Source organism: Balaenoptera musculus, chromosome 15 (genome assembly GCF_009873245.2).
Source record: "Balaenoptera musculus isolate JJ_BM4_2016_0621 chromosome 15, mBalMus1.pri.v3, whole genome shotgun sequence".
Lineage (NCBI taxonomy): Eukaryota > Metazoa > Chordata > Mammalia > Artiodactyla > Balaenopteridae > Balaenoptera > Balaenoptera musculus.
In genome coordinates this window covers 49,585,626-49,612,131 of record NC_045799.1, presented here as the reverse complement: position 1 = coordinate 49,612,131, position 26,506 = coordinate 49,585,626, and the positions used below count along the sequence as shown (strand labels likewise).

The 26,506-nt window shown below is 45.5% G+C and overlaps 1 protein-coding gene across 7 annotated transcripts in view; it reads right to left on the bottom strand.

The window, feature by feature from the left end:
• The window catches only part of RAB11FIP3 (RAB11 family interacting protein 3), an 82,686-nt gene that overhangs the window by 53,175 nt on the left and 3,005 nt on the right, over positions 1 to 26,506 (bottom strand). The gene's annotated exons all lie outside the window — the stretch shown is intronic.

Genomic DNA, 26,506 nt, shown 5'->3' with positions numbered 1-26,506 from the left:
TGCCATGTAAGGTAATGTTCACAGTCTCCAGGGAATAGGACCTGGATGTCTTCCGGGGCCACTGTCAACCGACCACACCCAACTTACTTTTTTAAAATAACACTTTATTGAGATACAATTTCCACCCTTACTGTTTTAAGTCAATCCACTCCTCTTGGAAGAAATTCAGCTTACCTGAATGTTGATTTTATTTTACTTTATTAACATTTATTTATATATTTATTTATTGAAGTAGAGTTGATTTACAATGTTAATTACTGCTGTACAGCAAAGTGATTCAATTATACATATATACATTCTTTTTTATATATATTCTTTTCCATTATGATTTATCGTAGGATATTGGATATAGTTCTCTGTGCTATAAAGTAAGACCTTGTTGGGGCTTCCCTGGTGGTGCAGTGGTTGAGAATCTGCCTGCCAATGCAGGGGACACGGGTTCGAGCCCTGGTCTGGGAAGATCCCACATGCCACGGAGCAACTGGGCCCGTGAGCCACAATTACTGAGCCTGCGCGTCTGGAGCCCGTGCTCCGCAACAAGAGAGGCCACAATGGTGAGAGGCCCGCGCACCGCGATGAAGAGTGGTCCCCACTTGCCGCAACTAGAGAAAGCCCTCGCACAGAAACGAAGACTCAACACAGTCATAAATAAATAAATAAATAAATAAAAGAACGTGAATTTCTTTAAAAAAAAAAAGTAAGACCTTGTTTATCCATTCTTTATATAAAAGCTTACATCTACTGACCCCAACCTCTCACTCCATCCCTCCCCCAACCCCCTCCCCCTTGGCAACCACCAGTCTGTTCTCTATGTCCGTGATTCTGCTTCTGTTTCACAGATAGGTTCATCTGCATCATATTTTGGATTTCACATCTAAGTGATATCAGACAGTATTTGTCTTTCTCTTTCTGGCTTACTTCACTTAAGTATGATAATCTCTAGCTGCATCCATGTTGCTGCGCTGAATGCTGATTTTAAACCTTTATTCTCATCCGTTTGGCAGGGGCCCACTGCCATGGTCCATTTTGCTCAATGCTATACCCCAGGGTGAGAATGGTGCCTGGCCCATGGCAGGTGCTCAGTAAACATTTACTCAGTGAAAGGAGGGCTCTGTCACAGGGACCAGCAGCTGGACGCAACAGCGGGGGGCTGGTCGAGACCCCATTAATGCGGCCAGATCAAACCATGCCCCAGAAGAACACCTGTGTCTCCCAGAGCAGGTGGCTGCCCAGAGTGGACTTTCATGTCCCCCTTTATGGGGAGAGACCCCCACCTCCCCACTGGGGAACCAATGTCCTCTTGGACCCTGTGCTCTGCCTCAAGGAAAGGCCTCTCTCTCCTTGGTGGAGCAGGCAGCCCAGAGTCACCATGTAGGGACAGTGTCTAAGAAAGACACCACCACAGAAGCCCAGGCTGCTACTGGTGGCTCCTGGGCCCAGGCTGGCATGGCATGAGTCGCCACTGAAAACAAGCTCTTCACAGAGTGAATCACGCTGATTAGGATGGACTTGCTCATAAAAGTGTGGTACAACCCTCGCTTTGTTCCTAGGAAGATCACACAAGCACAGGAAAGAGCTGGGGGCACACATTTCAGGGCCTTCCAGCAGCTACGGCTCCAGAACATGGCAAAGCCTCTGATTTGCACATACTCACTTTTCTAGATAAGAAGAGACACAGCGCCACAGGCCATGTGAAACAACAGATAAAACCCCTACTTTAAGGTACCTGACCGCCCTTGGCCCTAAGGCTGCCCCTGTGTGCTCCAGACGGTTACAACCCAGGGCACTGGGTAAGCACAGCCTGGGACCCAAAACTCTTTCCCTTGTGCCTTCAGCTCCCTCCTGGGTGTATCTGAAGGCACAGATTTACAAGTGGCACAAGGACTTAATTATGTGATCATTCTGCTTAAACAAAGAGCCCTGAGATGGTCCTCTGCCCCTCGCAGGCTGCCCAGGTGAGCCAAGCCCCCCAGGTGAGCTGTACCAAGGGCGACGTTGGGAAGACGGCCTGCGAGCGTCACTCTTTAAGTCCCCGGAAGAAGACACCCTCTACAAGGAGAGCTGATGCTGCAAAGTCACCACCAGAAACAAGGCAAACCTCAAGTAGAGCCCCGCCCTCAAGTAGTGCCAGTGTTTTGCTTCACTTGGACAACCGACTTGTGACGTGGGCCAGAGAGGCCAAGGCAATCAGCAGGGGAAAGAAGAGATGACAAGACGCAAAAGAACATCCTCCCATGCAGGTCCCAGAAGACCCAGGAAGACCGACACCCCCACCCCAGGACCATCAGGACATACCTCCTCCACTCCCCACACTGCACTCAGCACAGCCTCTCCCCCCACGTGCCCCATCCTGCTCGCTGGGGCTTCGACCTGCACCTGGCCCAGGGTGGCACACAGCTGGGAACAAATGCGCGAGTGCCCAGAAGACAGGCTCTCTCCCGCAGTCCTTCGGGTCTTCTCGCAGAACCGTTTCCCCACAGGAAACCCAGTACAGGAGCCAACAGTTACCTGGTTCAGCCACCTGACTGGGGACAACGCCCTTCAGATGTCACTCCCCAGCACCAGACCAGGTCAGAAACAGCCACACCCATGTAGTCTGTGGTTGGGTTTCAGTAGTTTTGTTTTGTTTTGAGATTTGTTTAAACCTAAAAGTGACAGTTCCTAGATTGTGACAGTACCTAGGACAAATCTTGAGAGGACTGAAAAAAAACTTCAGAAGCTCTAAAATGCGAAGCGTTAAACCTTGGAGCTAAATAAAGCTAACTGTAGAACTGGCCTAATGTCTATGATCATCACAATTTTTTAAAAATTATCAAGAGATCATGCAACAGTGGAGAAAACTTCTAAGTCAGCACAAAATGAAAATTCTTCAGGCTCTCATTCTGTCCACTATCATCCTGTTTTCTCTGCCTTCATCTTCTGCACTTTGCTCTTTAAAAGCAGAATGCTAAACCAAAACAAAGACAGTATTTATTCCTTAATGATACAGACTGATGGCATCCATCTGAAATATATAAGAAGGGATAATAGCACAAAAGAAAGGAACTCTACAGAAACTCATAACATTTTTACAGCTCCACAGGATTTTAGAGGCTGCTTGAGCCGACCCCCACATTACAGGTTAAGAAATGGAGGCCAGTCAGCACTCACTATGACACAAAAGATACACACACAAAAATACTGTTCACTAACACTTTTAGAGAAACATCAGGTCAAATACACTCATAAGAAAAATGCAAGTTAAAACTACACTGATATACCATTGTCCCTGTATCAGATTGGCAATACTTTTCTAGAGGACAATTTGGTGTTAAAAACATTTAAAAAATCATTTAAGATCTATACATGTTTCCCCAGCAATTCCATTCTTAAGACTTTAACCTAAAGACATAATAAAGATTGTGCAGGAAGATTCAGCTAGGAGAAAGCTTATAACAGCAGAAAAATGAAAACCTAAAATACCAAAGACAGAGGATTAACTGAATAAATTCTAGCACATTCATTCATATGATGGAAAAGTAGGCATTAAAATCATGTTGTAGGAGTAAATCTGCCAACATTGAGAGATGATGACAATATACTGATTTAAAGTAAATTAAAACTGTAAGTTAATTGTGACTCTGGTTTTATTTATCTCTCTTATATAAATAATGACTTAAAGCCTAGAAGGTTGAAATGATTCACAATGCCAGATGAGATTTTCGTTTTCTCCTTTATTTGCATGTTTTTATGTAAATGTACATTATCTTGTTATTGCTTTAAAGGCAATACCAACCTGAGAACAGGTTCTTGATTCACATGTTACAAATGCTAAGATTCCTCCTACGAGAAAGTTCTTAGTGTAAAAGAGAAAGCCAAATGTTCCTCCAAATGCGGATTAAGCCCCACTAACCAGTACTTCTCGCAAAAGGCATCATAAGGCAGGCTCCTTGAAGGCAGTTTTTAAAAATAAAATCACCAAGAGGAAAATGTCTGGTGACTTTGTGGCTTTTCTCTCCTCACCAGCCAGAGTGTATCACGCTGATAAGGATGGACTTTCTCATAAAAGGGCTTTCTGTTTCCCACAGCAAAAAAGTCAGCCTTGTTTTTCCTGGATTTTAGTAGAGTAAACCAACCCACCCAAAGCTGGAATGAAACACAACCGTAAACAAGTGGAAAAAGAAGAAGGGCGGGTGGAGGAGGGGAGGAGAGGGAGGCACCTGCCCCCGCAGCGTCTCTCCTGACTCTTGGGAGAACCACACCCGACAAGGGAGACTGTCCTGAGGTCCCCTCTGTGGTCAAAGAGCCACTTGATAAGCAGCCAGCGGAGCCAGAGCTCCTGCCCAGAGGGTCACTCACAGGCGCTGCCCGTGAACCCCACGCACACACGGGAAGCACAGCTCTGTGCTTTCCCACAGCTCAGCAAACAGGGCTGCTCCGACAGCACAGAAAACAATTTATCTCCTCCCGACTCCCTTGGAGTGCTGCTCCCAGGAAAGCACCACCACCTGGACCGTGGACAGCTGAGTAGGAGAGCCAGCTCCTGCACACAGCGCTGCCCAGCCTCTGCTTCTCTGCAAACAGCAGCAGCCTTCACGAGAAGTACCCAAGGCTCCAGAAGGAAAGGAAAAAGTGCTTTAATTCAAAGTATGTGCGCCCCCGCCCCCCCATTCTCTCCACAAGTACCCCTCACACTGACTGGGCCTGGGCGAGGCAGAGGGGCAGGAGCCAGGAGGGAACCTCCAGGGTGACCGCCACAAAGGAAGCCTGTGCCCAGGCCCAAACACTGACTTTCAAGCCTGACCAAAAAACATACTTGTTTACTGATGACTTAAAAAGGCCTCAAAGGCCCCACTAATACACTCAGCTAGCGAGGCCCCAGTCACCCGTCACCACAGTGCTGGGACTTTCTCCCCAGGAGGCAGCGCCCCAAAGTGGAAAGTAATGGGACTTTGGGTCTGACAGCTCCAGGTTCAGATGCAGCCTCTCTCAGCAACTGTGTCTTCTCAGAGCGGCTCCGCAACAAGCTCCTGGTCTCACCCTCGACACATCTGCTTGGGCAGGACAAGGGTTTTCCCTCGCAGCCAAGCTCTCCACCTCTGTTCCTGGTCCCACCCCAGAGAGTGGGACGGAAAGTGCCCACGGCACAGCGGGGCCCTCGGGTCACTGTGTGCAGCCAGGGTCCAGATGCACGGCTCTGGGGCAGAAGTCTCCCAGTGATGCAGCAGCACCTCCTGGGCACTCGTTAGGGATGCAGACTCTCAGGTCCCACCCAGGACCTGCTGAAAAGGGGACCTGCTGGTGAGACCTGGCACTGTGTTCTAACAAGCCATCCAGGCCATCCGATGCCACTGCAGCTTGAGACTCTCTGAGCAGAAGGAGGAGCAGAGGCCTGGCCCCAGGAGGACTTCACGGGACCAGACAGGACGGGGCTGAAGGAGCCAAACAACCTGTTTGTTAATATGTAACTCCAGGGGATTCCCTGGTGGCAAAATGGTTAAGAATCCGCCTGCCAATGCAGGAGACACGGGTTCAAGCCCTGGTCCAGGAAGATCCCACATGCCACGGAGCAACTATGCCCGTGCGCCACAACTACTGAGCCTGCGCTCTAGAGCCTTTGAGCCACAGCTACTGAAGCCCGTGCGCCTAGAGCCCATGCTCCGCAACAAGAGAAACCACCGCAATGAGAAGCCGGCGCACCGCAATGAAGAGTAGCCCCCGCTCGCTGCAACTAGAGAAAGCCCGCGCACAGCAACGAAGACCCAACGCAGCCAAAAATAAATAAATAAATAAATAAATTTATTTATTTATTTATTTAAAAAAAAAAAAAGTAACTCCAACCACCATCCCCAGACTCCCCGAGACACCCACAAGCGGGAATATTAACCCCACCTCCAAAAAACAGTGCCATGTAGGGACCCTCCTATTTCATAGGTTGTGAATCTGAACCTGGATTCCTCCTTCCTTAAACACACAATCAAAGGGCAGACGGTGTTATTACATCACAGGAAGAGGGCCCGGGGCCACGAGTGTGTATGGCTCAGGACAGGAGAGAGCAGGGCAGGGCGAAGTACTCCAGCCCATGCACGGCGCCACCAACTGGGCACGTCCCAGCTCGCAGGAGGGTTTGTGTACAAAATCTCTTTGTAGTGGAAACTACAGAGTATCAGACATAAGGGATTATTTTATTACCATTACAGGAAATTTCAAATCCATATCTAATTTTTGTGACTTGTCTATCTGTGGGTCTTTAAATAAATAAGCAGCATTTTCTCGGGGAGGGGGTGGATGTGGAGACAGAACACGCTCCACTGTCAACAGCAACTGGGGGAGATTTCATGTCCTAGGATGTACACTTCTGGAACATTTGTTTTTTCAGTAATGGACAAATATGACTTCAGTCATCAGGAGCATCAAAGGCTGAAGGAACACGGACCCAAGCTGATCTTCTCAGGTCTCAAGAGGCTGGATGAGGAAGAAGGTGGGCAGGCATGGACAGAGCTCGCCTCCCCAGCTGTGCCGCCCAGACTCAGCACACAGCATCTTCAGAAGTGAGTCTGTCTTTCCTTAAGGGATAGAAGGGTCTCACTGTGTCTCTTGAGCAGCTTTGTGAGGAAGATGCATCTCCGACTTTCTGAGAAACCAGAGGCAGGACGCTGGGGCAAAGCAAGGGGCTCTCTTCCAGCAAGAGGGCGTCCTTCAGGAAGTTAGAGTGCCAGCTAGGCCACGGAGTACCCACCATCACCTGTCCTCAGGGGAGAGGGGAAGGAGGGGAAGAAAGGAGCCGCCTGGTCCACCTCTCCCTGCACTTCTGGCTTCCACAGAAACCAGTTTCATCCCCAACATGGTATCCCAAGTCTTTTGAGCCACTTAGTAAGTTTTCAGTACAAAGAAAAGAAACACAGCAAGGTAAGGTCCAGAAACATTTTAAGCAGTTCCCAATTTTTGAAACTATTTACAAGCTCACCACATGTAACATTAATAATACAACATAATAACACTTAACACATAACCAGGTAAATGGAACATGGTTTTGGAGCATGACTATACTTAGGAAATGAAAAGGTTAACACTGAGTACGCTACTCATACATACAGAATTGGAAACAGGAGATTCTTAGGAGGCAGAATAAATGTTTTTCACAAAATAGAAATTAATTAAAAATCAACCAAAGGAAAAAATAGGTTCTGATCTGTTGAAGGGTCCCAAATAATCAAGACACGGCAAAAACAAACACACAGAAACCACAGACAAGAAACAGAGCCTCCCTTTAAAAGAAAAGTATTTACTCTTCCTACCCAATTTCAAACAGCCCCCAAACCATTAATTCCTAGAAGGCAGGAAATGTGTTCCTAATTTCTTTTGGCAACTCCCCCTAAAAGGCCAGCACTAGCTTCCTGCACACCTTTCAGGTAACCACACACCGCCCCAGGGCCCTTGAGCCACAAGCCATAAATATACATGCAGCTTTTTAAAGTTCCTCTAGGGCGTCCCAAAGGGAATTAAAATCTAGAGAACACGGCTCTGCACACAGTGAGCCCTCAGTCACTCAGAGTACCCCCCCAACCCGTGTCAGCACCACACCTGCCTTATTCACTGCTCACAAGCACCTGTGAACCAGGCACTGCCAGGACCCTCACTTGGACAGAGGCCTGGAGCAGGTGAGTATCTTGCCAGGGCCGCCAGCCTTTGGCCCTCACACCCCCTTCCTCAGCCCCCTCTGCGTTCTCCATCTCCCAGGGGCCTCAACATTCGTGTTTTCCAGAGGCTTCACTGGTGACTCCAGCTGGACACCATCGGCCACGGCTGGTCGCCCACACTACTCCCCCTTGTCCTTGCTGACAGACCCCCATCCTGTCCAGGTCTTCCTTCCTTCATCCATGTGTGTCTGCAAATATCTGGGAGGCCCACCAGGCACGTTCATGGTGGGCAGGTGGGAATGGAGACAGAGATGACAAATAGCAGCATAAGTAAAACATGGACTTTGCTAGATGGTTCAAGTGCTAAGGGGAAAAGCAAAGTGGGGAAAGGGGAACAGAGAATGCTAGAGGCAAGGAATGGCCTGTTAGTGCAGGGGAGGCCCAGCAAGCAAGGCTGCCTGGAGCCAGGCCAGCAGAGTGGTCCTGACTGGTCAACCAGTGGTTCTCACACGCCTCACCCTGCAGAATGAATGCTGTGTCCCTAACAAGCCTCTGGGCCCTGCTGCCAGTCCAGGGACCCTACTTGCAGGGACCAGCCCGGGGAGTGCCTACAAGCAAACTGGCCAACAAAGGGGAGGGGGTCCAGTGGGCCTTGGGAAGACTGGGGGAGAGTTCCTCAGACAGAAACACAGGGACCCAGCTGCTGCAGCCCAGACGGACAGGATCTCAGGACGCTGTCAAGGGTCACCCGCCGGAGGCTTGTCCGGTGTTGAGAGGACGCACTTTCTTCATTCTTGGAGCCTGGCTGTGTTATGTGCTGCTGAGTCCTTCTACATACTGACCTATCAGATTCTACGTCCAGCCCAGACTGGTCTCTGAGCTCCAGGCCAGAGAGCACTGGACATCCATGGAAATGCCCCCCAGACCCAGGCCTACGCCCTCCATCCCGCCCACACCTATTCGGCCACAGGATGTGACCATTACTGCCCCCCGGGGTCCCTTCTAGCCTCCCCCCGCTCCATCCCCTTGAGCACCACCTAGTCCAAGTGGTCACCAGCCTTGGCCGAACCCTTCACCGGCCTCCTGTCGGGTCTCCCCATCCACCCCTGTCCTCTCCAAACAAACCATCTTCTGGAAGAGTCAGTCTCATTTCCGACCCTTCTCTACTTAAACTCCTCGGCGCCTTCAACCCGCCCTAGGACTAAAGACCAAATCCCCTGCTAGACCTGGTCCAGCGCCTCCTCTGCCCCCGCGGCTCCTCATCCCCCTCAAGCGCCCTCTTTCCTCCCACTCAGGCCTCTCCACAGGCTGTGCCTCCACCTGGAGTGCTCTTCCTCTCAACCCTTTGCTTCACTAATTCCACTCAGCCTCAGTATGTAGGCTCAAGAGTTACCTCAAAAAAAAAAAAAAAAAGAAGAAGAAGAAACAAGAATAAACCGACTTCCCTGAGGGAAACATTCCCAACTAGGCTGGATTCCCTGTTACACAACCTCAAACACTCTGCTTCTCCTGCGCAGCACTTGTATCAGCTTGCAGCTCCTGGGGACGACCTGTCCCACGTCCTGAGGAGGGCAGGAAGCGGGCCAGCCCTCCTCACCACCATGTCCCCACGTCCCCGCACCCACGGCACCGCCTGGATGGGGAAGGTGCTCACAGACGCCACTGCACACAGGTGCTGAGTGAACGAATGGCAGGTGCCCGAGCCTGAAGCCACACCCAGGTCCCTCTGACGGTTTTGTGCCCTTGAACACATATAACATCCACCTTATAGATGGAAAAATAGGGGCCCCAAACATGAAAGAACACTACATCCAGAGGCCACGTGCTACAGCACAAAGGACTCCTAGTGCCCTGGGCTCAGTTCCCTCAGTGCCGGCGCCCTGGGGTCACACTCCCAGCACCGTCCAGGGCTGAGCTCCTGCAAACCGGGAAGAGAAGGACCTGTGGGCAGGGAGCACTGCCTGCAGGTTCTCCAGGGACTGCATTACAGAGCCAGTAACAGGAAGCCCTCGCTGAGCAGCTGAGGTATTTCCAGAAGCACAGCCAAGGGCTTTCTGTCTCCTCTCTTTAGTACCTACTTCGGCTCCCACAGAAAAGCTCTGAAATGCCAAAAAAGCCTGAGTAAAACTCTTCCGTATATCTACGACTCCAAGCACAAGGCAATAACCTCCATTTCCCCATCACAAAAATTAGCTCTTGCTTAGGACTTAGGTACATGAAAAGTGACCCGTGTAGCTGGGGGTACAGCAGCATTACTCCTAGTAAAGAAACACTGGAAAAAATAAATGCAGACCAATCACAGCACAGCAACGTAATGGAATATTCTAAGGTTAAACAATCTAAGTTCATGTTTGTGGATTTTGTCAAAATATGAAAACTTTCACACACATGTGAAATACAGACGAGAAAGGCTAAATCAAATCATCTGTTGACCCAGATTTCCTGCAGATAACATTTGGGGGACAATGGAAAGGGGTAGCAGAGCCTGCATCTGGTCCTGTCCCCCCAGCCAGGGGACACTGACAAGTCCTGCTCTGCCTGGGTCACAGGATGACGGTGGAACAGACAGAAAAGCCTGCAGGCAGATGCCTAAGCCTGTCCTGACAAATGCATGTCTGGGACGCTGAGGAGAGAGAAGGGCCAAAACGGAGCTAAATGCAGAACACGGGAGCTTCTCTCCACTCCCTCTCGAAGTCCAGGAAAACACAACTCCAGAGGCAAGGCCCCAAGGTTCCAGAAGATGCACAGGAACAGACAAGCAGGAAGTTGCTTAGAGCAGAGAACAGAGAGATGTAAGCGCACAGAGGGGATGCCGGACGACCCAGCACTAGGCGTCATACCTGAAAAGGAAAGCCTGGTAGAGGGTCTAACAGGGAAGCCCCGGCAGGGAGGCTGACTTAGGAGATGCAACCACAGGTACTCCTAGAGGTGGGAGGTGAGCCCCGCTGGAGCCCCAGGGTACAAGCAGAACAGTCAGACCCCGGCAGACAGGCTAGAAAGAACTACTGACAGGTATGCAGAAAACTGAGCAAAGGGAAACATAATGTGATCACTAACTCCAGGAAAAGCAAAAGGCTGTATTAGAAAGGAAGTGTAATCACAGCACACTAAACGGGTCAGCCATCAAAAATATCTGTGGTCAAAATAAGACAAACTCAGAATGCCTACTTAGCCAAGACTGGGATTAACCGTGTTGAAAGAATGGAGGAGACGGAAGGGAAATACGTGGGTGTACCTTCCACAGGAAAAAGTCAATAGAAAGTACCTAAAATTGGAGGAAAACACCAACAGAGGAAACAGCCAGGAGCCTGGGAGCGGGAGGTGGCAGTCAGGAGAGTGCAGCTACTTTCGTCATATGACGTGTGGTACACTATTTGACTTTTTAAACTATACACGTGACAAAAAAATCAAACGGAAACGTAAAATTAAAATAAGTAGGGACTTCCCTGGTGGCGCAGTGTATAAAACTCCATGCTCCCAATGCACAGGGGCTGGGTTCGATCCCTGGTCGGGGAACTAGATCCCACATGCATGCCACAACTAAGAGTTCGCATACCGCAACTAAGGAGCCCGCCTGCAGCAACTAAGGAGCCCACCCGCACAGCCAAGTAAATAAATTAAGAAAAAAATAAAATAGGACTTCCCTGGTGGCACAGTGGTTGAGAATCCGCCTGCCAATGCAGGGGACACGGGTTTGAGCCCTGGTCCAGGAAGATCCCACATGCCGCAGAGCAACTAAGCCCGTGCGCCACAAATACAGAGCCTGCGTTCTAGAGCCCGCGTTCTAGAGCCCATGAGCCACAACTACCGAGCCTGCGTGCCACAACTACTGAAGCCCACGCACCTAGAGCTCGTGCTCCGCAATGAGAAGCCATAAGAAGCCCGCGCACCGCAACGAAGAGTAGCCCCCGCTTGCCGCAATTAGAGAAAGCCTGCATGCAGCAACGAAGACCCAACACAGCCATAAATAAATAAATAAATAAATAAATAATTTTTAAAAAAGAAAGAAAGAATATAAAGTAATTACCAAACACACGTAGCAAGCTGAAGTGAGAGAGTAGCAGGGACACGTCAGGAAGAACGGGCCAAGGTGGATAGACTTCTCCGCCGGGGTCCTGGCTTCTTGTCTGTGCTTTTCTACCAGACAAAGCAGAGAGGGCAGAGGGCAGCCCGGAGGCCTCCTGAGGGGCCGGCAGAGTGGGCCCCAAGTAAACACTGGTGAAATTAATGTCCAGATAAATACAGCAGTGAGGAAAAGAGAGATGTTAAAATATGACTGGGGAGTGTGGACTTTAAAGAGATGCAAACATTTTCAAAACTCTCTGGGACAGTGGCTCTCCAAACATGACCTCAGGACCAGGGGCAGCAACATCGCCAGGAACTGTGCCAAGGAAACAGGCCCCACTCAGTCCAGATCAATTAGACACTCTGGGGCGGACCAGCAGCCAGTGTTTACGGGATCTACAGGTGATTCGGATGCGTGTAAACATGTGAGATCAAGCCACAACTCAGCCACTTCAGGAGTGTAAGACAGCTGTTCTCAACCAACCAGTGGTCCAGGGACCCCAGGGGACCCTAGTGTCTGAGGAAGGAGGGTCTGCAAGATCAACGCTAGTTCCATAACATCCGAAGACGTCCTTTGCCTTCTTTCATCACACTTTCTCCCGAATGTACCGTGGAGTTTTCCAGAGGCTACATGACACAACAGATCGCTTGCAGAAGCAGATATTAAAGAAACCAGCTCTCGTCAATCAAGCCAGACATTTAAGACACTTGCCAAAATGTAAAATAACGCCACTCCTCTATTTTAGAAAGCAGTTATTTTTCAAAAAAATGCCATTAATGTTAACATGTGATAGATTATTTTTTAATGAATTAATAAAAAGATACTTTAGGGACTTCCCTGGTGGTCCACTGGTTAAGACTCCACGCTCCCAAAGCAGGGGGCACAGGTTCGATCCCTGATCCGGGAAGTAAGATCCCACGTGCCGCACCACACAGCAAAAAAAAAAAAGATACTTTAAATGTTTTTAGTTTTACTTTCTAATACAGCAGAGACCAACAGAAATAACGCAAATAAACAAAGTCTCTTTGGTATTCAACGACACTGAACAATGTACAGGGGTCTGAGACAAAAAGTTGATGAATCAGTGGTCTAAGGCATTGACAACCTACATACACAAGGAGTCTCCTGCCCATCACCCAAAGGTCACAATATATACTCTACCATCTTTAAAGGCTTTCTACATCACTAGCAGTGACAACAGGATCTTTGTGGCTTAAACCAACCCCACACAAGTCCATTTTGCTGCACTCTGTTGATACCTAAAACCCACAGTGAACGAACCTCAGGACCGCAATGTGCAACACCCGCCATACACACTCAAGGTATGTGTATGTACACGCTCCACAGCAGCACCCAGCCATTTTCATGACAAAACACAAAGCATAAAATACATGAAGTTGCCCTGAAACAATAAGTTATTTTTAGGTCCCTAAGCATTTCTAAGGTCCTTTCATACATTTGTTCAAGTATGGGTTTATCCCATTTGAGTACTGTCAGCAGAGAGAGGAAAGGGGCTCTCTCTAAATTCCCTTCTCAGTGAGCCTGTGGGCTGAACAAGATATTCACGCCCCTTGGGGAAGCAGAATCTCCTGATAAATAAGAATATGGTTTTATCACATAGCTATTCCTAGTTTAAGAGGAGTTTTAATTTCCCATTTCAACCCCTGTGTCAAAGAGAGGGGTCATGGCATACCCTGTGTACTTGATGAACCAACAATGCTAGACGGGGCACTGAGTCAATAAGAAGGAAAACCTGGGTGCATAGGTGTAACATTCCTTTCACTTGTTTGGGAATAAAGGAGTTTTTGTTTCTTTTTGTTGGCTGTTTTTAAGATTGATAAAAGCCACACAACCTAACATTCCGTACAAGATGTAGTGTAGATTACATCAATGAACTTCCCATATTGTATTTTTCCTTTTTATTTTTAAATACGTCAAGCTCACTGAAAAAGTTCGAGGAACACAAGAAACACCTACATCCCTCCCCTAGAGTCAGCAATGACTAACGTCTTTCCACATTTGCTATAAGTCTCTTTCCACACACGTGCTTTTTCTGTGGGAATGCTGAAAGTAAACCACAGACGTCCTGATACCTCTCTAACCCTTCCAGCATGTATTTCCTAGGAACAAGACCCCCCTACATAATGACAACAGTATTATGACCCACAAGGAATTTAACACTGTTATTATCAAGTGTTCCATCTATACTCAAAATTTCCCAACCATCCCAATAATGGCCTCTGTAGTTTTGTTTTGTTTTCTTTTAATCCAGCATCCAGTCAAGGGCCAGGCCTTAGTGGTCATGATTCTTTAGTCTTCTTCAATCTACGTGTCCGACCCTTTTTACGACACTGGTATTTTATTATATGAGGGTTTTTTTAATATTTATTATTTATTTATTTAGGCTGCACCAGGTCGTCATTTATTTATTTATTTGTTTGTTTGTTTGTTTATTTTTGGCTGCACTGGTCTTTGTGCTGTGTGCGGGCTTCTCATTGTGGTGGCTTCTCTTGTTGTGGAGCACGGCCTCTAGGCGCATGGGCTTCAGTAGTTGTGGCTCACTGGCTCTAGAGCACAGACTCAGTAGATGTGGCATATGGGCTTAGTTGCTCCGCGGCATGCGGGATCTTCCCGGACCAGGGATTGAACCCGTGTCCCCTGCACTGGCAGGTGGATTCTTAACCACTGTGCCACCAGGGAAGCCCTGCACCAGGTCTTAGTTGCAGCACTCAGGATCTTTAGTTGCGGCATGCGGACTTCTTAGTGTGGAATGTATGTGGGATCTAGTTCCCCGACCAGGGATCGAACCTGGGCCCCCTGCATTGGGAGTGCAGGGTCTTATCCACTGGACCACCAGGGAAGTCCCACAACACTCATATTTGAGGAGTCCAAGCAGCTGTCCTGTAGATGCCCTACAGCATGTGTCTGATTTTCTTCTCATTACTTGACTCAGGTCAAACATTTTTGGCAAGAATGTTGTCCCTCCCACTGCATCCCATGGAGGGGCATAGTCTGTCCACTACTGGGGAGTCTGAGTTTGATCACGTGCTCAAGGCGGAAGCCACCAGACTTCTCCAACGTAAAGAGATCTTTTCCCTTTGTAATCAATCATCACTGGAAAGACACTTTAGACTGTGTGAGTATCCTGCCGTCCCTGCCGCCAACAAAATGTTTAAACCACGTTTTTTGACAACCACTGATGATCCTTGCCTGAATCAATTATTACCTTGGTGGTTGCAAAATACTGATTGTCTAAATCTTTCCCACTTTCTACCTTAACTGGCATTTGTCTATAAGAAGCCCCATGCACCCCCTTTGGAGTATCACTATGAGTGATTTTTACTCTCTGCGCCATGGACTTTTTTAATTCAACGTATCCATGATCGTTATTCTTTTTTGTGCTCAAAATGCCCCAGATTTGCCCATTAGGAACCCATTCAAGCTGCTCTTTTTTTTTTTTTGACATGTCCCCATCAATTTTTGAACACTTCCTTGCTTTCTGATACAAGATAATCCAGGCTCACATTGAATTTTCCCTGCCCAGAACCTGGAATACGTCATTTCTCCAAGGATCCCTGATCCCTTTAGTGGAAAATGGTATTTGGCAACCAAGATCTGGGGACTAGGTGTACTCAGTGCTACTGGGGTATCATTGCCCCTAGACCCTCTCAGAAAACAGGGTTAGGAATGTTTGTTAATCATGTATTCATACTCATACCTCCGATTTAAATCACCAGACAGCAGGGTCCTTCCTCACCTCTTCTTCACATTTCATCTCTTTCCTCCCAGAGAACCCTGGTTCCCAACACCAGTACATGTGCTCATTTTATCCTAAAATACAGCCAAAGTCACTTCAGAACTACTACTCTGATCTATCAACAACAAACCTACTCTGTAGTATATTTCTCTGTAGTTCTTTTTTTTCTTCTGAATATATCCCACTAAAGGAATACAGAGTACTGTGTGTGTGATTGGAATTACTCTTTCTTATGTGGTTATGTTATTAATTCAATATACTTCTAGGTTCACCTGTTTCTATTTGAATTCAATATTAGTCTTTTTTTCTATCATTGTTGTTTTACTTTTTGAATATGCAGAATATCTGCATGGTTTAAAAAGTCAAAATTATATAAAAAGGCATACTCGGGGGGGGTTTCCCTGGTGGCGCAGTGGTTGAGAGTCTGCCTGCCAATGCAGGGGACACAGGTTCGAGCCCTGGTCTGGGAGGATCCCACATGCCGCGGAGCAACTGGGCCCGTGAGCCACAATTACTGAGCCTGCGCGTCTGGAGCCTGTGCTCCGCAACGAGAGGCCGCGATAGTGAGAGGCCCGCGCACCGCGATGAAGAGTGGCCCCCGCTTGCCACAACTAGAGAAAGCCCTCGCGCAGAAACGAAGACCCAACACAGCCATAAATAAATAAATAAATAAAATTTAAAAAAGGCTTTATGGTGCTGCTGTACCTACTATAAGTTCCTCAAGAAAAAGGCATACTCAGATAAGTTTCACTCCCATCCAGATCCCTTACCCCTTGCCCCCACCTACTTGGATAAGTTATTTTAATTAGTTTCTAGTCTATCCTTCCTATGTTTCTTTTTGCTAAGAGAAGCAATATATATAGTCAAAAATTTTTTCTATTGAAGTATACTTGATTTACAATATACACATATTCTTACTTCCTCTTCTTTCTTATTTTACATTCTTTCTCCCTTTTTTTCTTTTCAGTCAGGCCCTGTCCTGGAGCCTCTGACTATGGAAACCTCGGATGGGTTGAGGATCAGATTAGAGGCTGAGAGGGTAGGTGAGAAGAGCCTGCTCTGGGGGTCAGGAGGGTCCTTCTTCTTCCCGTCAGTTCCTCCTCCTCTGAACTGAAGACTGAAGTCCATCACTCAGTGTGCTGGACCTCAGATCTTTTTTTTTTTTCTCTCTTTTTCTTTTTTAAACTGGAGTAAATTAACCATTTTTAAGTATACAGCTCTGTGGCATTAAGTACATTCACACTGTTGTACAACCATCACGATTATCCATCTCTGGCACTTTTTCATCTTCCTCAACTGAAACTCTACCTATCAAACACTATCCCCCTCCCCAGGCACCCACCATTCTACTTTCTATCCCCATTGTTTACTCTAGCAGGCCTCCTATAAGCACCCATTCTTTCCTACCGCATAGTATGCATATTAATTTGTATCAATACTTTCTTTTTTCACTTAATACATCTTAGAAATAACTCTCTACCAGTTCATAGGAATTTTCCTCTTTTATTTTTGCAGCTGCACAGTTCTCAGTTAAGTTGATGTACCTTGGTTCACTCATCCTGGGTGGACATCTAGGTTGTTTCCATTTTTGTATCACAAATAATGCTGCAGTGAATAACCCCGTGCATCCGGTGTTTTGCACCTGGGGAGGTACATCCTCAGGGTAAATGACTGGAAGTGTGACTGTGAAGTTGAGGGCAAATGCACACACAGATACTGCCAAGCTCCCCTCCAAGAGGACTGTACCACCCTGCACTCCCACAGCAATACGAGAGCGTGCCTGTTTCCCAAAGTCTCACCAAAAGAATGTGTTCAAGCTTTTACATATATGCCAAGAGTGAGAAATGCTATCCCAGCGATTTTAATTCGCATTTCTTTTATCATAAGTGAAGCTGAGCATCTTTTCATATATTTAAGGGCCATTTGTGTATCTTCTTCTGTGGAATGTCTTCGTATCTTTTGTTCATTTTTCTATCACCTTTGGTCTCTTTTCCTTTTGACTTTTAAGAGTTTTTATATCAGCCTTTTATCTGTGATTCACATGTTTTTAAAAAATTTTATTGAGAGCTCCTACTCCAGAACACTGGGGCCAAAGAGGTGTCCTGGGCTGGCTGTGCTTCCCGCTTCTCCCAGATGAAGACCTGTGCTCCTGTGTGGGCGTGGTCAGGAGGTCCAGGATGGACCTGACACAGAGCCAGCCATCAACTCTGGCAGAGCCAGGAGGCCAGCCATCCTCTGCTCAGATCTCTCCCGCAACTCACACCTTCGAACCATCCTCATCTGTTTGTCAAGTGAGAAAAATATTCTCACTGGTTGAAGTTTTTAAAGGTACTTTACTAGGCTTTCAAAGGAAATGCTAATCTCTCTAATCAGTGTAAATTTTTATTTACTTTTATTGTGGCTCAAGCAATCTATGAGTAAAATAAAAATTACCATTTAAAAAAAAATTTTTTTTGGCTGCGTTGGGTCTTCGTCGCTGCACGCAGGCTTTCTCTAGTTGCGGGGAGTGGGGGCTTCTCTTGTTGCAGAGCACAGGCTTTAAGCACGCGGGCTTCGATAGTTGTGGCATTCGGGCTCTAGAGCGCAGGCTCAGTAGTTGTGGTGCACGGGCCTAGCTGCTCTGCGGCATGTGGGATCTTCCCGGACCAGGGATCGAACCCATGTCCCCTGCATTGGCAGGCGGACTCCTATCCACTGCGCCACCAGGGAAGCCCAAAATTACCAATTAACTTGACAAATATATAAACAACAAGGTCCTACTGCATGGCACAGGGAACTATATTCAATATCCTGTGACAAACCATAATTGAAAAGAATATGAAAAAGAATGTAAATATATACACAAAACTGAGTCACTTTGCTGTACAGAAGAAATTAACACATTGTTAATCAACTATACTTCAATAAAAAATTTTAATTAAAAAATTCAAAATTAAAAAATTAAAATATATATGATTAATCAGTTCACTGGCAAGAAGCTTAATCTAAACAAAAAGGTTTATAAAACATCCCTGGATTGCTAGTGACAGTAAAATGCTAAGCCACTGTTCTGTTTACTGACCCAGTGATTTATGGCAATAAAGGCCTTTACAGTCCTGAACAATGCCTCTGGTCCAAACACATAAACCACCTGCCAACACACTCAGCCAACAGGTGCCACCACATCATTCATAACCGGAGTTTTAGGCTTTAAGCTGGTTAAACTCGCTTAAAGAAAAATCAGAATAAAGTATGTGAAATAAAAAAGAACAATGGATCATGAAAGCCTCTGACATCCACACCATGGATGAGGTGAGGTTGGGTGAGGTCCCAACACCATGGAGCCCTAGTTCAGAACAGGGATATGAACAGGCAAGCTTACTTCTGACTACAGCAGGACTATTTACCTGTGGGCACAGAAGGCTCTAAAACTTTTGTAAATGCTTTTAAAAATTATCCAACGAAAGAAAAAGCAAAGTAGGTCATTTAACAAACTAGAATTACAGGAGTTATATACCCTTAAATCCTTCTGAAGACATGGGTCTTTAAAAAATAGCTGGGACTTCAAGAAAATAGCTAAAAATACCTGGGATTTTAGAAATCCCAAGTAATAGACATACAGACACTGTATGCAAAAGAACTTAATATGCATCGTGACAGTGCTTCCTGTAACTTACAGATAATAATACTAAAATGTTATTGGCCCTCTGGTTTGTCTCATATTTAGAGCAGCCATCCAGGACACCTTGCCCACAATATGTCCCTGCTGAAAGGGGGCAGCACCCATTCCAGGCTTGCTGCTCTCAGCCCAAGGTTCAGCTTGCCCAGCAAGAGGTTTACAGACAAGGAGCCAGGACAGCTGATCCATCAGCACAGACAGGACACTGGCTCAACATTAGCTCTGGTTTTGAAACTTACGAAAAACACACCACCACAAGATTGTAACCAGAGTAATACCAACTTGCCAAAAACAAGTATTAAATATTTAGACAGAAGAAACAAAATGTACCTACTGAAAAAATTTCTTTTTCTCCCTAACCATGATACTGAATCCATTTACACTAATCGACTAATCTCAAAAGCTTTTGAAACTTCCAATGCAATCAGTGCAATTCTTTTCACCAGGAAGTTCTTACTTACTTATGTTAGATGCTGATGAAAGCTCAATGCCAACCTTCAAGAATTACAGGCATTTTCATACGCATTTCTCCAAATATCAATAAAAATTAAAGGGCTTCCTTGGTGGCGCAGTGGTTCAGAATCTGCCTGCCAATGCAGAGGACACGGGTTCGAGCCCTGGTCTGGGAAGATCCCACGTGCCGTGGAGCAACTGGGTCCGTGAGCCACAACTACTGAGTCTGCGTGCCACAACTACTGAGTCTGCACTCTCGAGCCCATGAGCCACAGCTACTGAGGCCCGCGCACCTAGAGCCCATGCTCCGCATCAAGAGAAGCCACCGCAATGAGAGGCCTGCGCGCCACAACGGGGAGTGGCCCCCGCTCACCACTACTAGAGAAAGCCCACGTGCAGCAACGAAGACCCAACTTAGCCAAAAATAAATAAATACATTTTAAAAATAAATAAAATAAAATTTTAAAATTAAAATTAAAATTCCATCTTCAATAAGCATCTGAACATGCTAATTCAACGTTCTATGCAGTTTTTAAGTTTACTAGAAAATCTGAGTTTCTTTAGATGTATTTTGTATATTGATCTAATACCTTAACAGAGTCAAAGTAAAACATGTAAATATTTTGTCTTTCAGGTTTATTTACATTTTTTATTTCTAAAAATGACAATGAAATTTTTTACTAGATTCCTTTTTATACTGTTTGAAATTTATGGTATATGTACAGGCACTACTTTTCAAAATAAATAAAATGAGTAACATAATAGAGAATTTGGCCAATACTTCAAATAAAACCACCCCATTTCCACCACACGCACCCACACAACGAAAAATATTTTTTTTAAATACATTTATTTATTTTTATTTATTTATTTTTGGCTGCACTGGGTCTTCGTTGCTGCGCACGGGCTTTCTCTAGTTGCGGCAAGTGGGGGCTACTCTTCCTTGTGGTGCACGGGCTTCTCATTGCAGTGGACTCCCTTGTTGCGGAGCACGGGCTCTAGGCACACAAGCTTCAGTAGTTGCAGCACATGGGCTTCAGTAGTTGTAGCACGCGGGCTCAGTAGTTGTGGCTCACAGGCCCTAAAGCACAGGCTCAGTAGTTGTGGCGCATGGGCCTAGTTGCTCCACAGCATGTGGGATCTTCCCGGACCAGGGCTTGAACCCGTGTCCCCCGCACTGGCAGGCAGATTTGTAACCACTGCGCCACCAGGGAAGCCCCGAAAAATAATTTTTAATACTTCCTTTAAGACTTTTAATTTTCACATGGATAACTTTTACCCAGTTAAAATTGTGGTATACATACAATGAATTTATATACGACTATTCACTTATATCAGAAGTGATAATCTAGGCTACTCTGGAGACTTTGCAATTATCATGAAAGTACTTTCAATGGCCGCCTAAACAGTCTTCAGTGGGTGCCTAACCCTTTTGTCTGATATTTCAATTATAATTAATGTTTAGACCCTGTGCCCAGAATTTAAACGAAATAAGTGTTTGAAAAGGAAGCAACCCCTAACTTGGTGCCCTTTACAATGTGGTCCGTGTACTCCACATGGAATTTAATTCTTCCTAAATGTTAGATCCTACACTGGAATAATCCCACATGACTCTGAATCTCCCTGAGGACAAGTAAGCCTTAGGCTTCCATTAAAGTACAGCTGGCCCTCCATATCTGTGGGTTCCACATCCACGGATTCAACCAAGGATCAAAAACATGTTGGGGGCTGGGGCTGGGGGGACTTCCCTGGTGGTCCAGGGAAGTTAAGTTAAGACCCTGCACTTCCACTGCTGGGGGTATGGGTTCAATACCTGGTCGGGGAACTAAGATCCCACATGCTGCGCAGAGTGGCCAAAAAAAAAAAAAAATTGGGGGAAAGAAATTCCAGAAAGTTCCAAAAAGCAAAACTTGAACTTGTCACCTGCTGTCAACTATTTACATAGCATTCACACTGTATTTATAACTGTTTATGTAGCATTTACATTGTATTAAATATTATAAGTAAAGCAGAGATGAGGGGCTTCCCTGGTGGTGCAGTGGTTGAGAATCTTCCTGCTAATGCAGGGGACACGGGTTCAAAGCCCTGGTCTGGGAAGATCCCACATGCCGCGGAGCAACTAAGCCCGTGAGCCACAACTACTGAGCCTGCGCATCTGGAGCCTGTGCTCCGCAACAAGAGAGGCCACGATAGTGAGAGGTCCACGCACCGCGATGAAGAGTGGCCCCCACTTGTCGCAACTAGAGGAAGCCCTCGCACAGAAACGAAGACCCAACACAGCCCAAAAAAATAAATAAATAAATAATAATTTAAAAAAAAAAAAAAAAAAACAAGATGATTTAAAGCATATAGGAGGAAAAAATTATAAAACAAAACAAAACCAAAAAAATCAACAGAACATTGTAAATCAACAATGTTTCAATAAAAAATATTACAGAACAAAAAATAATAAAGTATATGGGAGGATGTGTATAGGTTATATGCAAATATCACACCATTATGTATAAGCAACTAGAGCATCCATGGATTTTGATATCCAAGGGGGGTAAGTCCTGAAACCAATCCTACCCTCCATATAGAGGGACAAATGTATACATCTGAGATCTTCAATTTTAAAAAACAGGTCAAAAAGCAGGCTCAAAACAACAGACATGGAATTATACCATTTTTGGACAATGAAGCATTATTACATATATTTTAATTTACACATTAAATACTTAAATAGTTATCTCTGGATGGTGGATTATAGGTGATTCTTATTTTTATATTTTGCTTACTGGTGTTACTTACTTTTATTTTTTTAAACAATGAACATCTGGGACTTCCCTGGTGGTCCAGTGGCTAAGACTCCGTGCTCCCAGTGCAGGAGGCCCGGGTTCGATCCCTGGGCAGGGAACTAGATCCCACATGCCACAACTAACAGGTCGCATGCTGCAACTGAAGATTCTGCACACTGCAACTAAAAGATCCCACATGCCGAAATGAAGGTCCCCCATGCCACAACTAAGACCCGGAACAGCCAAATAAATAAATAAATAAATAAACATTTAAAAATAATAATAGAAAATAAACAATAAACATCTATAAAAATAATTCAGCTTCTACCCAATATGACCTTAATTGTGTACTTCTATACAGTTATGTGTGTGTGTATACAAAAAAGTCTGGAAGGAAATGCACAAAAATGCTAATGGTGCTTTTCTTGTGATAGTGGGATTATTGGTCATTTTTTGTTTTATATTTTATAACACTCTGTATTTTCCAGTTTTTAAAAATAATAAGCATGTGTTACTTTTATACTATGAAAAAGGCATTTTTTAAGACACTAACAAAATTGCCTGGGATCCAAGCACAGAAAGGAAAGTCATCTGCCTTTTAGCAATTCCTCCAACACACAGACCCAGACACACACACACCACCAGCTCTCACGTGCACCTGCTCCCGCACGCACACTCATTCTCTCTCACACACACATGCAAACCCAAGACTAGGACAGAAACTGGAAAGGAAACTGAAGCAACTAAAAGGTGCGGCCAAACGTCCCCAGGGAGTTCCAACTGCCCACCAGCAGAGGAATGGAAAGGAATGAAAAGCAGGGAGACTTTCTGTGCATTGACACCTCCTCCAGCAGCCTCCTTTTGCAAGTGCTGAGGAAGACGGACAGGGCCCACAAGGTTACTGAAGGGCATTCACAGCTCCAACGTGCAGGGCTCTCTGGAAAGGACCCGTGACTGTTAAAATGTAAATGCTTAAGTGAGTGTTATACTGTGAAAATAATCTTTACAATTATAATTAATTCCTTTGAAAAATAACACCAAAAGAAATGAATCCTTTCTCACAATATTCTCACAGTTTATTTTACAATTTCTGCTTTATGATAAGTTGGTGATGACTACAAAAGCATCAGTCCTCTCAGTACGAAGGGGTCACGTCAATGAGGAATCTTCATAGATAGTCAAGGCCTTAAAGATAACCTATTGCAACTTCAGAACTAGTGCCTGGGCACATGTGACTATAAATTCCTGGTCAAGAAAATACAACCAGAAAGCTCCGCTGTAGTCTTCTTTACCCTTTCAATTCCTGCCAACACTGTGTTCTATTACACCACACCTGATCTATCACCAGATGAGGTAATGAGAGCCAAACACACCATGACATTGCTAAAGAAAGAGGGACACAAAAGCCGCCTGTATTATGAATGGGAACTGCTTCTATTAAAAATTCAGATAATCCACTTAAATAATTTAAAACACTTCCTTCAAAACAGATTACATAAAAGATACTGAAAGTGCTACCTTTGAAAATTTGACAATAATCAAGATAATTGAGTTGCAATCATCAAGGACAGTAATGTGACCGGCCTAAGAGACTCATGAACTCAGTATTTTGAAATCTCAAGGTGGAAAAGTACAGCAACTTACGGTCTTTATTGCTGTTATCCAGCTTATCCAAACTGTTCCTACAGTTAAAAAAAAATCATAAATGTTTAAAAAAGAATTCTTATCTTTTAGAGATATATACTGAAATATTTATGGGTAAAATGATATGTCAGGTATGTGCTTCAAAAGTAATCTGGGGGTGGGGAGTAGGGAGTTCACAAATGAACCAAGACTTCGGAAACTGTGCAATGGCTTGGGGGCAGGTAGAGTGTTTCACTAGGCTATGCTCTCTACTCTTATGTATGTTCAATACTTTTCATTTTAAAAAATTAAAAATATTTATCATGAGGTAGAATTCTTCACTTTTCTCTAAATTATTTCACTATCAAGGAATACTTCTTCTCTTTGCTCCTCTATAATGTATTCTGACATTGGACTTGGAAAAGCAAGACTGAGTCATAATAAAGGCTAGCAAAGCTTACACAGACACAAAAATTAACCTTTTGCTACACTGTTAATTATCTGCTCCAAAACAAGAGCTCTCCTCCACCATCCCAGGAAGCCTGTCCAAGTCCAGTACTTAGATCACATCCAACACTGCTTCTTCCTGAGAAGTCTGGGAGAGCAGACGGAAGGGGCAATGCCACAGGAGATCTCCCTCACTTGCCCATCCCCACCAAATCCTGAGTCATCCTGGCCTTACCCCCAAACTTAAAATTCCATCAGGGGCTACCAGAGCAAAGAATGTTGACTCATTTCTACTTTGTATTTAGAAAAAGCTCAGCCCCAAATAACAACCCAAAATTTTTCCCACTGTGATCAGTAAGAATGATACAACAAAAGGTGGTTCTCAAATGAAAATGGTTTTACGAAAGTCAATAAGATGAAACTTTGTGGGATTATTTAGGAGCACCAAACCTAGGAAGTTGAGAGCCACCTAAACATTATGAGCCCAGAAGACCTAGGTGTAGTCCCTGTTATTGCATTGACAATCTGTGAGGCCTTGGAAAGTAACTTAACCTTTCTGGGCCTCCAGTTTCTTATCTGTAAAGTGGGATGAATCCCTTCTGCCTCCTACCACCTCAGAGAAAGGTTGATAATCCAGTGAAAACATAAATGAGCCTCATATAAGCTATAAGGCACTCTATTAAGAGTCAGATTATGGTAAAGAAAAACAAATAGGGCTTCCTTGGTGGTGCAGTGGTTGAGAATCTGCCTGCCAACGCAGGGGACACGGGTTCGAGCCCTGGTCTGGGAAGATCCCACATGCCGCGGAGCAACTAGGCCCGTGAGGCACAATTACTGAGCCTGCGCACCTGGAGTCTGTGCTCCGCAACAAGAGAGGCCGCGATAATGAGAGGCTAGCGCACCACGATGAAGAGTGGCCCCCACTTGCCTCAACTAGAGAAAGCCCTCGCACAGAAACGAAGACCCAACACAGCCATAAATAAATAAATAAATAAATAAAAAAGAAGAACAAATGTGCCACTTTCCTAACATTCTTGATTGGTGTAATGAGGAAGGGAATGTTTGCAGAGAAGACACATCACACTAATGAGAAACAACCAAGGATACCCAAGGTGCTCTCCAGCCGAGGGGCAAGAAGGAAAAGCATCAAAAAAACTTAGACCAGGACTTCCCTGGTGGCGCAGTGGTTAAGAATCCACCTGCCAATTCAGGGGACACAGGTTCAATCCCTGGTCCGGGAATATCCCACACACTGTGGAGCAACTAACCCTGTGCGCCACAACTACTGAGCCTGTGCTCTAGAGCCCACGAGCCACAACTGCTGAGCCCACGTGCTGCAACTACTGAAGCCCACGTGCCTAGAGCCCATGCTCCCCAACAAGAGAAGCCACTGCAATGAGAAGCATGCACACTGCAACGAAGAGTAGCCCCCGCTCACCACAACTAGAGAAAGCCCGCGTGCAGCAACAAAGCCCCAACGCAGCCAAAAATAAATAAAATATTTTAAAATTTATTAAAAAAAAAAAAAAAAAACTTAGACCAGCAATCACAATCCATACTAACCATACAGGAAACTGTCAGTCACATATCTCTCTCTCTGCCCATTACACTAAGAGATGGAAGACCTGTCCTGAGCAATGTCTTCAACCCAGAGCTAAACAGGAGCTCACACTGACCTAGACGCCAACATTCAGGATGCCCACAGGGACATGCCCACGCTGAAAACTCAACAAGCAGCCCTGACTCAGGACGACCCAGTTCTTTACATGACAGCTCAATGGACACTGTGAATACTCAGGGGGCATACAGATCCTTTATAAAGGTTCTTAAGGTTATGGCAGACACCCTAAATAGCAGGATGTCAATTTTACCTCTTGGCTTAAACATGCATATGTACCTGAACACCCACTTAACAAATACCCACATGTATGAAAAGTCAATAAAATACAGAAACTAGCAGATCAACCTTTTGTGATTTCCCACTAAGTAAAATATTTAAAAATGAACACCAGTAACCTATTTGATGTCTATTTGGGTTAACAGCAGAACATACACAGCCTTGCTGCTGTCTCCACATAAACTTTCATAAGTGCTGAGATGGGGGAA